The following is a 6422-nucleotide window of genomic DNA, read 5'->3' on the forward strand; positions in this document are numbered from 1 at the left end:
TGCTTTGAGAAAGAATTCTGTTTTTCCAATTTGTATAACTTCTACAAATTTCTGTTAGATGGCCATAATAGTAAGCAAAGTTAAAGACGAATGCCAAGCTTTCTTTCGATATAAATTGTGTGACGAATCTATTTTCAATTTTTCTTTTGAATGACCAGTTGCTACATTACTGTAAAGGCATGACTTTTGTACATAAAACTGTGACAGAAACTTAGAATGTACAAGCAAATCTAGTTGGGAACACCGCTTGATAAGCAGTAATCACCACATAGAATGCAAGCCGTGTATGAGAGGAACAAAAGCATGAGAAACGCTTCCATTGTGCCGCGGGATTAGCAGTGATTAGCGATTTATCGATCGTTTTTGGCGGCTTTGTATGTTGAGCAGAATATGCGAAGTTGGCACGCCGTCGACCGAGTCGGACGTGCGAACGTGGCACATAAAGAGTTAAGCAAAGGATAACGCCTGTAACTGCCAGATTAGTGCTTGGAGGCTATGTAGCTACACTGTACACCTCGTCTCTTGGGGCAAGGAATTCATCTCAAACTAAATTTTGCTCAAACTTTCTGCACAGATATCAAATTCATGAGTAGGAGGGATAGTTTAGTACAAGTGAGATTGTTCATCAGTTACACATGATAGTTTCTACCACTGAAGCTGTGACATATCAAGGTTTTCGTTTCTGTATCTTTCTTGCACACGTTAGTAGATATCTTCTTCAAGGCATTTGTGGATTGATAGCGATGCTCTCTCGCAATCGTTGCATCGCTATTAAGGACTGTAAACGCACTCTTCTTATGACGGAACTCCAAGCAGATGAGGCATACTTGAACTTTATGAGAGTAGCAATCGTTAGTTCTTGAAAGCTGAATTTAGCATTTTCTTGTAGTGCTTTCTGTGATATATGCATATACGTTTTATGTGGATAATATACCTCAGCCGTGCGATGTGTTTTTGTATTAGAACAGAAATATCCATAAAAGAAGATATGACATAAATAATGCATGATCTAGAACATAGGGCACTCCACTTGGTTATGATATGTGACCCGCCACAACAAAAGGATCCGAAAGTCGCTGACTGCTGAGCCGAGAAACTTGAGTTTGAAGTCATGATCATCAAAATTTGTCAAAACCATTGAATTTCTATTGTTGGTATAATGTTTCAGTCTGTTTTGTCTATCATCTGGCAAAATTTTGGTGCTATATGATCATGAAAAGGCAAAAAAATTGTGCTTTTCTGGGCTGTGATTTTCCGACTATCAACGGAATAGAAACATGTTGGAAGATTTGGATTTAGCGCTGCAGATAGACTCCGCCCCAAGCAATGAGGAAGTGATCTTATTAGCCAAAGCGTGGCATCCTGGTTACTGATTGGTGGTGCATAGACTGCTGGCACTGAGCTTGAATGAACGTCGCGGAGGTGCTATGAGCATACCTTGTATTGTCAAGAGGTGAAAACTGCCTTTAAACTGCTTTCTCAAAATGCTGATTTCCTACACCACTCAACATGGTCTCATAAAATCATCAATATCTCCGCAACTGAGTACTTATATGAGTCGTGCTATGTCGGAAATTAAAGCAGAAGAGTAAGGGAATAATGTCATTTTCAGATAATCAAACTCCCTCAACTTTCAGATCCTTTTGTTGTAGCGGGTCACATATGGAGGACAGATGTATGCGAATCCCAAAATGCAGATTTTCTTTCATCAGGATCAAGTGGTTTAGGTGAAGTGTCATTGTATCTTGAATAGTTCATGGCACAGAGTATTCTGTGTGATAGTAAATATGTGAATATTTGCACATTAGTTTCTCATGTGTATGAATTCATCGTTATAGTGCATGACCATGCAATAAATATGAAATGGAAAAGAAAGCAGTGAATCTTGCATTATGCCAATTAACCAATCACAAGTCAATTATTCACTCTATATGCCCGTTAACCTGTCTGATGCAGAATTACTGGTTTAGGAATGGAGTGGAACAGAGATTTCTGTCCAATCTTCCGATCAATAACTGGAAAGTGAAACCAGGGCCCTGTCTTATGAAGAGTTATAATTGATTGTATAGTTGATTTTGATTGTAAGTCTATGGCAGCCTGTGTGGTACGGAAATTTATAATCAATTATATCTTTCGATAAAACAGGGCCCTGGTCAGAGAACCTGGAATAGTCCAGAGGTGTTACTTAGTATACAAGTCATGCACATGTGAGAGGGTGTTAGTGGAGATGAAGCGCACTCGAAGGTATTTACAGGTAATTGTGCCGAACACCGATCGAGACAACACCAGAAATGCTGTGGGCAGGAGTGATAGTCCTCTATTAAACATCACAAATGAAAAATTGAGTGATGTATGACATCGCATATTAACTCACTCTCAGAGTATGGATTCCTCTGTGCAGCCACACACACGACACACTGCTAACCACACAGATTTATTGTTAGGTACACGCATTTGCTTTGCAGAGGACAGCTTTAATAGCAAAGTATAGGCATGCCTATCGCTTTGGCAAAAAGTTGAGATGTTCATTACGGTGTGACCCAAAAGCAGAAACATCACAATTTTTAATGTCAGGATATTTTTTGCAATGGCAATGGGCATATCATCACAACTCCTTTTAGCTTGCTGTCATTAAAGGGAAATATCAGGTTTTTGTATTTTCATCAGAAGTGAGTGTAAAAAACAGGCATTAATCATGAAGAGAACTCGGTGCAAATGGACTGAAGTTGGTTGTAAGGTTGCCGTGGTAACAGCGGAACATTGGATCTATTTTTACATCCCTCTGGTGTGTATTCACTGTCAGATGTAATCTTTTCAGTCTAATGTGTTTCTGCTTGAAGTTTGGGTGGCATTGTTTTAAATGTCAGCACATTATAGTTAACATGAAACTTTGCCTCATTATTCCACATGCACAGCACAGATAATTTGAAGTTTTATTAGTCAGGTGTGATTTTGTGTTGTGAGGTAATCTTTGACTGAGCCTTTCATGCAACTTTGTGTATTCATGCCATGGTAGAGCTCAAAATATGCTTAGACCACAGATCAAATGTATTGCAGCTGTTTTAAGACATGCCACATGCCGAACGCGGTATGTAGGATGTAGCACATCCCAAGTACCTCATTTACTGTTTATTGAAAGTTACTGCACCAAGACACAGAAATGGGATTTCTATGGCTTCAGGGGTTACTTTATATGCATGCAGTGCATGCTGGGTAACAGTTTCTCCGAGTCCATTAGCTTGCTTCAAATGTATACATGTAGGTTCATTTAGCTGCTATTTATTTGATTCAGTATGCTTAAGATTGATCCTAAGTCCTACAGACATTATTTTGTTGCTGTTTGCCGGTTTGTTTCTTCAAACAGGGATATACAGCGAAAGATGTTGCATTACATTACTTATCCGCGGGCTTAAAAAATTGATTCTTGTTCTATTCGCAAAAACAAAAACAAAAACATGATAGCTGTGCATCGAAATTGCTGCTGTGGAAGAGTTGAATTCCCTGATAGATCAAAAATTTTGGTATCTAATGTGCAGCGTTACCAGCACTTTGATTGGTTTGTTAAACTTCACACAATGCAAGGAGAGAATAGTTGAAGATCATTGAACAACTAGAAATGTCGCTACGGCGACTGGTGTATGCCTCCGCCATAATACTTGGTTCTCCTAATAGGTCTATAGTACAATGTCTTGACAATGTGTGATGACAGTTTCACACAATTGGCAAAATATTAAAATGACAGGTTTGCCACAAATGTGCTGAATGTTCACTTTCCTAGAACTAGGTTCAATTGGATGAATGATTAAAACATCAAGAGTGCAGGTATTTGGGGGAACTGATGATTTTCACTTGACTTTTGACCCTTTTACAAGTTTATGCATTGAGTAATTTTCAAGGTAGTGAGAAAAAGTATAATTTCAGTATCAAATGGTAAAATAGTATTATCGAAACCTGGCCTTTGACCTTTGACCCCACAGTTCCAAAGAGAATCACTGTTAGGTAGAACATGCATAAATATGTAAGTTTCATGACAATACCTTGAGTTATTTTTGAGATATGGAGGAAAAAGTGCAATTTAGCACTTTCACTTGACCTTTGACCTTTTGACCTTTGACCTTTTGGCAAGAAACTTCCCACAGAATATATATTGGGTTATACATGCATACATCAAGTTTTAAAAAAATCATTCAGGCACTGCATAAATATAAGGAAAGTAGTTATATTTTGAGGAGTTGACCTTGACCTTTGACCCCTGACCTTTGACCCATGACCCCCAACTTCCCTAGATAATCACTGCCCATCAGTACAAGCATATATACTAAGTTCCATGAAGATACCTTGAACCATTTGCGAGATATGGAGAAAAACATGAAATTTCAATTTTTTTTTTCACAAAATAACCTGTGACCTTTGACCTTTGACCCTGTGACCCTAAAATCCACACAAAGTATCATCCCCCAAGGATATACCCTCATACCAAGTTTGATGCAAAACCACCACACGGTTCTTGAGATATCGACAAAAACAAAACGGGACGGACGGACGTACGGAAGTACGGAAGTACGGACGTACGGAAGTACGGACGTACGGACGGACGGACGACCCGAAAACATAATGCCTCCGGCCACTTCGTTGGCGGAGGCATAAAAATGTCTAATTGCAAAGTTTTAGTGAATTAGGGAGAAGTCTGAAATATGAGAGAGAAAAAAAAAAGAGATTGAGTTCATGCATATGTGCATAATAATGTTCTAATGAGCAACTACAACAATTGGTATGGTATGCTGATTGAAATATTGCAGCAGCTGTTGCATTTTGCTTTTGCATTTGTGTTTCTGCCATGTTACAACTTCAGGGAGTTTCCTTTATATGGAGCAATATGAATGACCGTATCAAAATAGTTTTCACTATTGAACTGGTATTTATCTATCAGGTGGATTATATACTCCAGAAATGTGTAGGTTGATATTATATTTTGCATCACATATTATGTCACCGGTATCTTCATATGCTAATTTGTCTACATTTCTCACTGCAAGAAATGTATCCGTATTATTTCATATCTGATTTGTACTCCTTATACTTTTATAATGCCACGGATATTATCCCCCCTGATCCACTGTACATCATGCTGTAAAATGCAGGAAATGTTATATAAACGATGTCACTTCACGGTTGACTTTCTTGCTCCATTCACTCTCCATCTCCACCCTGTAAGAGGATGGTCAGATTATGTTAGATTATGATTCCAGGATTCACCAGGATTTAAATTTCTACATATTTGGAACCACAGATATTTCTTGATCGAAGATGTAAAAATATGCAACTTTGTTTTCTTACTGATTAGTGAAGAAATAATTATTGTTGAGAGTCAATTTTGAAAGTGGTACGGGGAGACTCTTATCAATGACCTGATTGAACAACAACAACAGCAAAAGTGTGAGAGAAAGTATATGTGCAAAATGTGTTTTCTCTTTTGGTATGTTTTCTCTTTAATATCAAATTTAAAAGGGCCCATGTGTGGGTAACAACAGTGGTACAGATATATATGGTATATATTTTTAAACAGAAATTACCAATCATACAAATTTCCCTATTCTCTGATCCTTCAATCTAAAACAATAGAGCATTGAAGAGATCAAAACTGCTTGGCATACAGACTTACATATTTGCTTGTTTGTTTTTTTGTTTGTATTTCTAATCCATGATGGCGGGGGGTTCACGATCACATCGGTGAAACTGCGTCATGACATGCTCTCAGATTTTGAACTTGTAAATTCTGAAGTGCAAGATTATTATGGAGAAGCAGGTGCTGTAGTTTACAAAAGTGTCAGGTAAATGCTTAAAAAGTCTTTTGCTGTATGACTGGCAGAAGGGCCTTGGCATAATGTGAACTGTTACCATGCTAGGGCCCTTCTGCCAGGCATACAATCCTTTGCTTTTGTGATTTCCAGTAAATCTCACACAAAGTAATCACCCTTTCACAATTATGCATTGTGACTCTCCTTATATAGGCATATTATACAATGCAAGAAATTTTTCGTGGCATGAAATTTTTCATGATTTGGAGCCAGCAGCCTTTTTTTGCGGCATGAAATCTTCATGAATTGCCACTGACACTCAATACATGTACAGTATGCATAGTGTAGACAAGAACTTTGGCAAGCATTTTAATTGCGCAAATCTTGGCTCACGCAAAATTCATGAAATTAAAATGCACGCAAACATTTCTGGTTTTACAGCAGTGCCTAAAATAGCCACACTGCTTTGTAAGTCAAAGATCACGTTTTCCACAAAAGGACTCGTAACCCAGACCTACCAGGTCTCATATGTCAAGTGCGAGACATAACACCTCAAGGGTCTTTCTGATACTTATGTGCCTGATGATTTTTTTTTTCTCAATCCTTACAAACAAACAAAAAAAA

Source organism: Diadema setosum, chromosome 12, assembly GCF_964275005.1.
Source record: "Diadema setosum chromosome 12, eeDiaSeto1, whole genome shotgun sequence".
Classification (NCBI taxonomy): domain Eukaryota; kingdom Metazoa; phylum Echinodermata; class Echinoidea; order Diadematoida; family Diadematidae; genus Diadema; species Diadema setosum.